Source organism: Mustela putorius, unplaced genomic scaffold, assembly GCF_011764305.1.
Source record: "Mustela putorius furo isolate JIRA1106 unplaced genomic scaffold, ASM1176430v1.1 tig00003870_pilon_pilon_pilon, whole genome shotgun sequence".
NCBI lineage: Eukaryota > Metazoa > Chordata > Mammalia > Carnivora > Mustelidae > Mustela > Mustela putorius.
The window spans coordinates 11401258-11409078 of record NW_025422022.1 but is presented as its reverse complement, the minus strand read 5'-3'; positions in this window follow the sequence as shown (position 1 = coordinate 11409078).

The window sequence follows — 7821 nt, the reverse complement described above, 5'->3', positions numbered from 1 at the left end:
GAAAAGGTGAGAGGTCATCTCAGAAAGGCTGACGTCTGAGCTGAGCTTTGCAGAGTTAAGACTGGACCATGTGAGTTGGGAGGGTCTGTCAGAAAAATGGACAATTAGTGCAAATGCAGGCATGCATGTACCTGCCAGGAAACTCGAAAAGGTTAGTTTTGTTCTCCTGTAGGTTGAGGATATGCCGGAAAAATATGTTGGAAAATCAGGTACAGAAACCAATACGAAGGGCCTTAGTTCTAAGTGTAAGAATTTTGAACTTGAAGATTGAGGAGCTTTAAGCCAAAAAATAACGTGACTAAAATGTCATAGAGAGACAAGAAGAATATTTCAAAGATAGTGATTTAATCTGTGCCGTGTGGCATAAAATAACATATTATTTGATAACCACTCAACTTAAGCAGATGTGTGCATATCTAATACTCAATAAGCCAAAAAATCACGTCCATTTTGCTTACTTTTTTAGCTTCTAACACAGTCCCTGAAACATCAAGTTGCTTAATAAATTTTTTAAAATGAATAGAAAAGATATCATCTGTCTTACATCCAAAAGGTATTTTGATTATTCAATACTGTATTCCCAATGCCAAGCATAACATTTGGCACATAGGTGTTCAGTAAATATTTGAAAAAAAAGGAAAGACTTACTCTGTAAGTGTGAAAAAAAAACCCAAAAAAGAATACAAAAAGAATAATTAATATAAAATGCTGCCACTGTAGATTGCTCATATGAACCTCATTGCTCTTGATCGGGGTCAGGGGAAACACTTAATGAAGTAGGACTATTGTAAGTGTCTCCACTGTGGTGTGAGTCCATGGACCATGGTCAGCCTGATGGTGATCAATGTCTTTATGGAATACCAGTCTGTGTTCTATGGTGGTTTACACCAGAGTGGTTATTCCCAGATTGGGGCTGTGCTTCTGTGTGGCACAGGGTAAGTTTCCTTAAGTGTAATCCTCTATAAAATGAGAATTATAATCTCCATCTCACAGGATTCCTTTGTGGACTCTCAATGGATGATGATGCTGATGGTGATGATGTTGATGATGATACTGATGCTGATGATGACAGTGGTGATGGTGATGACGATGATATTGATGTTGCTGATGATGATGGTGGTGATGGTGATGATGATGTTGATGTTGATGGTGGTGGTGATGGTGATGATGATGGTGGTGATGGCGATGATGATGATGATGTTGATGTTGATGATGATGGTGGTGGTGACGGTGATGTATGATGATGGTGGTGGTGGTGATAATGATGACCACAGTAATGTCAGACAAAGATGATTAAATTATCAGCTAACTTTGTGGAGGCTGGAAAAAGAAAGAATAACAGGACCCAGGAGACGGGATGTAGGGGAAAGGATCTTGCTATATAACTAATCAGATGTCAGAAACAAAGGACACAAGAAAAGGCACAAGTGAATAAATATCTATTGATGCTTCTTAGGTACCTACCACTCTAGGGTTGGGACTTTAGTCAAAAAAGTGATATTGACTTGATATTGATAGGTCGTAGAAACTATGGCACTGTCCCTGGGTTTGGGCAAATTGGGAAGGACAGAAGTAGCCAGAAGGGAGTAGCAGAGTTGGATCTTTTTCATTTTTAGCTGAATTGTTGGTGATCCGTCCAGTCTAAAATGCCTTGTGGAGGTGGTGGGAGTCGATCTTGAACTGTTTGCAAAACAATCACCCAAGGAGCTTGTAAAAATTGTTAAGTTCCCAAGCAAAGCTGGCCTTTCAGAGATTCGGATTCAGCACGTCTTGGGTAAGGTTTTGGCCCACTGCCAGAATAGATAAAGTGTTACATGAACCAAAAGGTCAACTCAGGGGTAGAAAGTCAATTTGTGTGTCATCAGATAATGGACCGTAATCCTATACGTGGGTGTGATAACATTGGCCTGAATCCTGGTTTATAATAAGAAGATTTAGGTACCAAGGTCTTTTATAGCTAGATGGAAGCAATTCAGTGTGCAGGTTGTTGGTAGAATTGACACAGGAATAGCCAGAAAGGTCTGCGGGCAGCTCCTCAGATCATGCTGCCCAGCACGTGGCCGCTAGCCACCTGCCATTCAGATAAAAGAAGAGAACCAACTGTTAATGTACTTTTAGAATACACTCCTCTGAGTGCTCAGCGTAATTTAAAGAAAAAAACCTGTGATTATGGAAAATAAAAAGTTGAATTGAATTTATATTTCAATTTAAATAGATCAAAGGCATATAAAATTGAAATTCAGCTCCTCAGCTCAATTAGCCCACGTCAAGCGCCTGATAGCCATGTGTGGCTAGTGCCCGCTCTCTAGGACAATGCAGGTACATACATCATTCCCATCATGGTGGAAAGTTCTATGGAACAGTGCCCTTGAGGAAGGGCAGTTCACAACCTGCCCAAAGCCCACTCATAATGGAAAAAAAGTTGTTCCTGATTTCACTCTAAAGACCCAGCAATGCTTGATGTCTAGTGAATAAAAGATTATTTTAGTGGGTCTTAGTGCCAACAAAAGGACAAAAAAGACTGAAGCCAGCCAGGAGAGGTTTGATGAAGCCAAGACAGGGCTTCCATTCACATCTATTTCTTCTCTTTGGTGTCTGGAGGGTGAGGCAGGGACTGAGCCTCTAAACTCCATGGCACCGAGGAGCAAGCTCCCTAGACTATACCCCCTCTCAAGGGACTGTCCCATGAGCTGTTGTTGGATCCACTCTCTGCCTTCCCCATCCCTGGGCTGCCTGACTGCCAAGCTGGTTGGCAGCGCCCAGGTGGGAAACCAGGTAGCCGCGTTTCCTCTCTGCGTGCGCTCTGTTGTCCCTCTGTGAGCACCGTTTTCATCCATCTGCTCCTCGCGCCCTTCCAGGCTACGGAGCTGGGTGTTGTTTTGTCCCCTGGAGGAAGCCCATATTGTTCTATTCCTACCAGAGAAGAAACAAATCAGGAGCAACAAGGAAAAATATGGAGTGTAAGCATGTGTTTCCAGGCCATGAACATGCAAGCAAATGTGCATGAAAATGAGTGTTAATTTACTGCATGATTCAGTGTTTGCAAGACTATCAAGTCGTTTCCCATAGGCAGTCCAACAGCCATCATGTGGGAATGAATTTCTATTATAACCATGGATGGTGGTTGAACCAGCAAACTAATGATCAAAGAAAAGAACCCAATAATAACAACGGTGATAACAATAATGATGGCATAATAATTAACTGGCAAAGGCATTCACCACTGGGGTCAATTGGGTAATAGAGTTATTTGGGGCAATAAATAGGACTGATTTTTCTCCCTTTAACATTTGTGGTTTCTGTGGCCTTCATGTAAAAAAATATATATATACATATATATACATATATATTTTTTATATTTTTTACATATATAGTTTTTACATGAAGGCCACAGAAATATATATATTATTATTATTATTATTTTTAATCCTCAACTATGAAAATAGACCAGACCTAAGAATCACAATAGAAACAAGCTGTATGGGTAATAGATTGCAATTTTATTTCTGGGGTTGTTTTTTTGTTTTGTTTTATTTTTTTTGTATTGGGTTTTGGAGGTCACATAGAACTTGTCTGGACTGTTCTAGGGAAACCGTGAAAACTGTAAAAAGTGTCCAACTTTTTGGATTTGGGGGTTCAGTACTGAATTATAATCTTCATTACCAAAGTTCTCATTCATACTTACGTGTCTTCATTGTTGCTTTAGTTATCTATAAGTTTCAGAGCAGACTTGTCCTCCTACCTGGACCAAACCACTTGGAAACAAGACCATTTTAAAGATAAGTAGGTATTTAAAAAGCCTATATTATCCTTTCTTTAGACCTTTTTCCTTTTTCCCTCTGCTTGTAGTTTTTTTTCTTTTTTCTTTTTCTCAGTTGGCATTGAGTATGTTCCAATATCGGACTGCGTGGAGAATAGCTCTGATTTTAACAATGTGAAAGTACATGGTGGATTTAAAATGCCCAGCACAGAATTCTGAACGTAAGTGGGTTTGATGTTTAATTCGCTTTTTTTTTTTTTACTTGTGTTTTTCACGTGGCACAGGATTATACATGGCATTCAGTGGTCGTGTTTCTGGTTCTCTCTTTTCGTGAGAAGTTGCCTGCGTTACCCTCATTTGCTTTAACGCAATGCTGTTAGTTACCTGATTTTCCGCAAATATCCTCCAGCGGGTTTCAGCCAGAACAAATATGTACAGCGAAGCCCTAACTGCAGAAAATGGCTTTGCATCCACGCCAGAGGTGGGGCGCGAGGAGCACAGGGAAAGGCTGACTTTGGGTTTTGGAAACACAAATGGAGACACACAATGCATCCTTCAAAGTCACTCCAGTGGATGTTGATTGGAAGAATGTTCACCCCGGTGAAGCTGAGGTGGAGGGTGTGACGTCTCGGGGGGGGGGGGCTGTGATCCCACGTAGCTAATGGGCACACTTTCTGGGGACAGAAGAGCCCTGCTTTAGTCATAGCAGTAAATGTGTAGTGACAGACGTTTGTTCTATATTTGTGAATGACCTGATTTGGCATGCATGCCGCTCGTTCTACTGACAATAATGGTAACATGGTGTGAGGGAGAGAGAGGAGAGAAAGGAAGTGGGGGGAGGAGGCGTGGTGGGAGGAGGGGAGGTAGGAGGAGAGAAGCCCAGGCAGACCAGAAAGGGAGAAGGGGCAGAGATGGGGCAGGGAAGGACAAATCACTGGGGACGGTGTGTGCGTGTTAGGGTAACTCAAAGGAAACGTGCCTTTGAATGGATGATTATTTTCATGCAGGTGCAAGTCTAACTGAGTGGGGGAGAGTCCTCTTTCCTTCCTTGGTGCTGCCTCTCTGGTCTTCTCCACTCCTCTGGAGGCCACCTCTGAGAAAGACAGATACTCAGACAGGGAGTCCCTTGCAATTTGCAAAACTTGCCTGGCCTTCGCTGCGGCCCCGCAAGCCCTTCAGGTAAGAAAGAAACTGGCCCAAAGTGATGATGAGAATAAGAGGCTATGGATGATTGATTGAAAGAGAAGGAGTGTTATGCTCTCTGCTACCTCCCCTACCCACCTCTCCCCTCCAGCCACCCCCCTTCTTAAAGCAACAGGTGGGATCTGTGGCAAGAGCAGTTCTGACACCCAAAGAGAACTCCATGGACTGAGGAGACAGGAGTCTGGCATCCCAATACTAACTTGCTGTGTGAGCACAGACAAGTCTCCTCACCTCTCTGAGCCTGTTTCCTAATCTGTACAGTGAAACAATTCAAAGAAGATCTCTAAGGACCTTTTCTCTTTAAAAATCACAGTTCTGGGCACCTGGGTGGCTCAGTGGGTTAAAAAGCCTGTGCCTTTGGCTCAGGTTATGATCTTGGGGTCCTGGGATGGAGCCCCGCATTGGTCTCTGCTTAACGGGGAGCCTGCTTCCCCCACCCCCTCTCTCTCTGCCTGCCTCTCTGCCTACTTGTGATCTCTGTCTGTCAAATAAATAACATCTTTAAAAATAAATGAAAATAAATAAAAATCACAGTTTTCATGGTAGATATATAGATATGTATAGGTAGGCTGCCTGAAGCCCACCTCCCCAGATGACTCCGCTGCCCAGTGTGCCCAAAGTATTGCCCGCCCACTCATTCTCAAACATGGCACTTGGCCTCATCTGAAACCTCTTGTCGATTTCTTTAGAGTTGCTTGATGAACCGACTGGGACGTAAGCTCCATAAAAACAGGGATCCAGTCTGTCTTAGTCACCACTCCGTTAGTGAACAATACATATATTCTTTATATTCTCCTTAATAAGGAAATGCTGGGGGAGGACCGGATGAGTCTATCCCTGTCTCTCTATTTTGGGTTCTTCAGGTTCACAAACAACAGAGACACAGCAGGTTACCTCTGCCAATGAACGTTGACGTGGGACACACAAGCAAGGAAGAAGTCAGGAGACCCTGGAGGCCACCGGCAGGCCCTCCTGAGAAAGGAGCATGGCTGCCACTACTGAGGGTCCCGTCAGAGCTTATAATGTCACAGCTCCTCTGAAGACACGGCGTCTGCCCTGCTCCCGGTCTGCTCAGATCAAGCATCCCTTGTTTTCTGTGCCAGGGCTCTGACGTTATCGGCCAGCTAGCATCTCTGGCTCTTCACTTCCATCATTCTGGACTGTCCCACAGCCCCCCTCTCTCTGTGGGTCCTGCAGTCAAATTCCTCTAGAAAGGGCTGGATTGATCTCCCTAAACACTATCCAGCTGAAGCAACCCCTTTGGGGCAACATTTCCATAAAGCCAGCACCCAGCTTACCTAGGAAGTACACCAGAAGCCACAGCATAGCTTTTTCAGAGCACACTTCCTGGGGGATCCAGTGATATGTAATAAATGACCAGCTGAATTGGGACACTGGTATTTTGGAAAGTCTTCCCAGTCCTTTCTGAGGTTACATAACTCCTACGAGGAGCGCTACTAGGAGAAGGGCTCCTGGTACTCTCATCCAACAGAAGAGAGCAGAGGTGACCTTCCAAGTCCTTCCTGGGCGAGTCCCACCCCACCAACTTCCTGCACCACGCAGGCCTTTCTTGCCCAGATAAAGGGCAAGGCCGATGGGCCTCGATGTGATTCAGTGGCAAGCTTTGGGAAAGGTCCACAGACGCGTGCCATGGCTCCCTGGAACCCTGAGCCAGGAGTGGACCTTCTCAGGGCATATTACACTAACCATATATTTACCCTCTTCCCACTTGCCCCAAGGACCTCTCCACTGGTCCTCCGCTAATGGACTAGAGCTTCCCAGTGTGCAGTGCATCAGGACCCGGGTCCGCACTTGGCCTGAAGTCCCAGCTCCATCCCTGTGTTCTTCTTCTTGGAATCCAATTCAAGTGACCTGTTTGCAGATTCGAGTCTAACCACCCAGGCAGGCCCGGATGTGTCTTTCCCTTTCACACCCTCTCACCACTTCAGAGCTAAGTGAATACGGTTTTCCAAATATAGTTTTGCAGCTAGTGTGTTAGGCCTTCTAATGAACCGCGGTGATTGCTTCGGCAGCTTTCCGAAAGGAATATCAACCTCCAAAGAGCAGCTGGTTTGCTGTAATGCTCTCTTCCCTCCAATTACATCCCTCTTTCCTACACGTCAGGCAAAGCCTAGCCTTGACTGCTTCCTCCGAGAGCAGGGCCTGTGGGACGGGAGGGATGTGCTGATGGCAGGAAACTATTGTGTACTTTCTTGAACGTAAGGGCCTAAGACAGGAGGTTGAGGGAGGGGAGAGCGTACTTTTGATTTCTAAGATAACCTCTTCTGTGCTGTGCTCACCAAAATATGGGAAGAGATTAACCAGGTTTTTAGATGACAAAGCAAAGAAGTTTCTGCCCTCTCTGTCTCTCTCTCTCTTTTTTTTCCCAAGAATCGCTCCAAAACAGGGAAGAGAACAAGATGCAGAAAAACAAGCCCCGTATTCTTTAAGGGCAGGAGACGTCATAATCTGGAACCACACTGCATGGAGATGAGAAACAGACGGTGGGATGGCGAAGCGCTTAGTAGATCCATGGAAAGTCAGACCCAACAGCCTCAGGGTGATGTCCTTGCCAGGCTAGCCAGCCCACTCTGTGGAACACAAGGCTGACCTAGGAGTTGGGAGACCCATGCACTGCAGAGGGCCAGAGGAGCGCGGTCTTGCAAACAACCCCGCGGGCAAAAGGTAGTAAGTAATACCAGCTACGTTATAGACACTCTCCCCTGCCATCCTCCAACAACAGCAGAAGATGTATGGTGGCTCCACCAGTTGGGTGTCAAACTCTTGATTTGGCTCCTATCATGATCTCAGGGTCCTGGGATCGAGCCCTGTGTTGGGCTCCACACTCAGCATGGAAT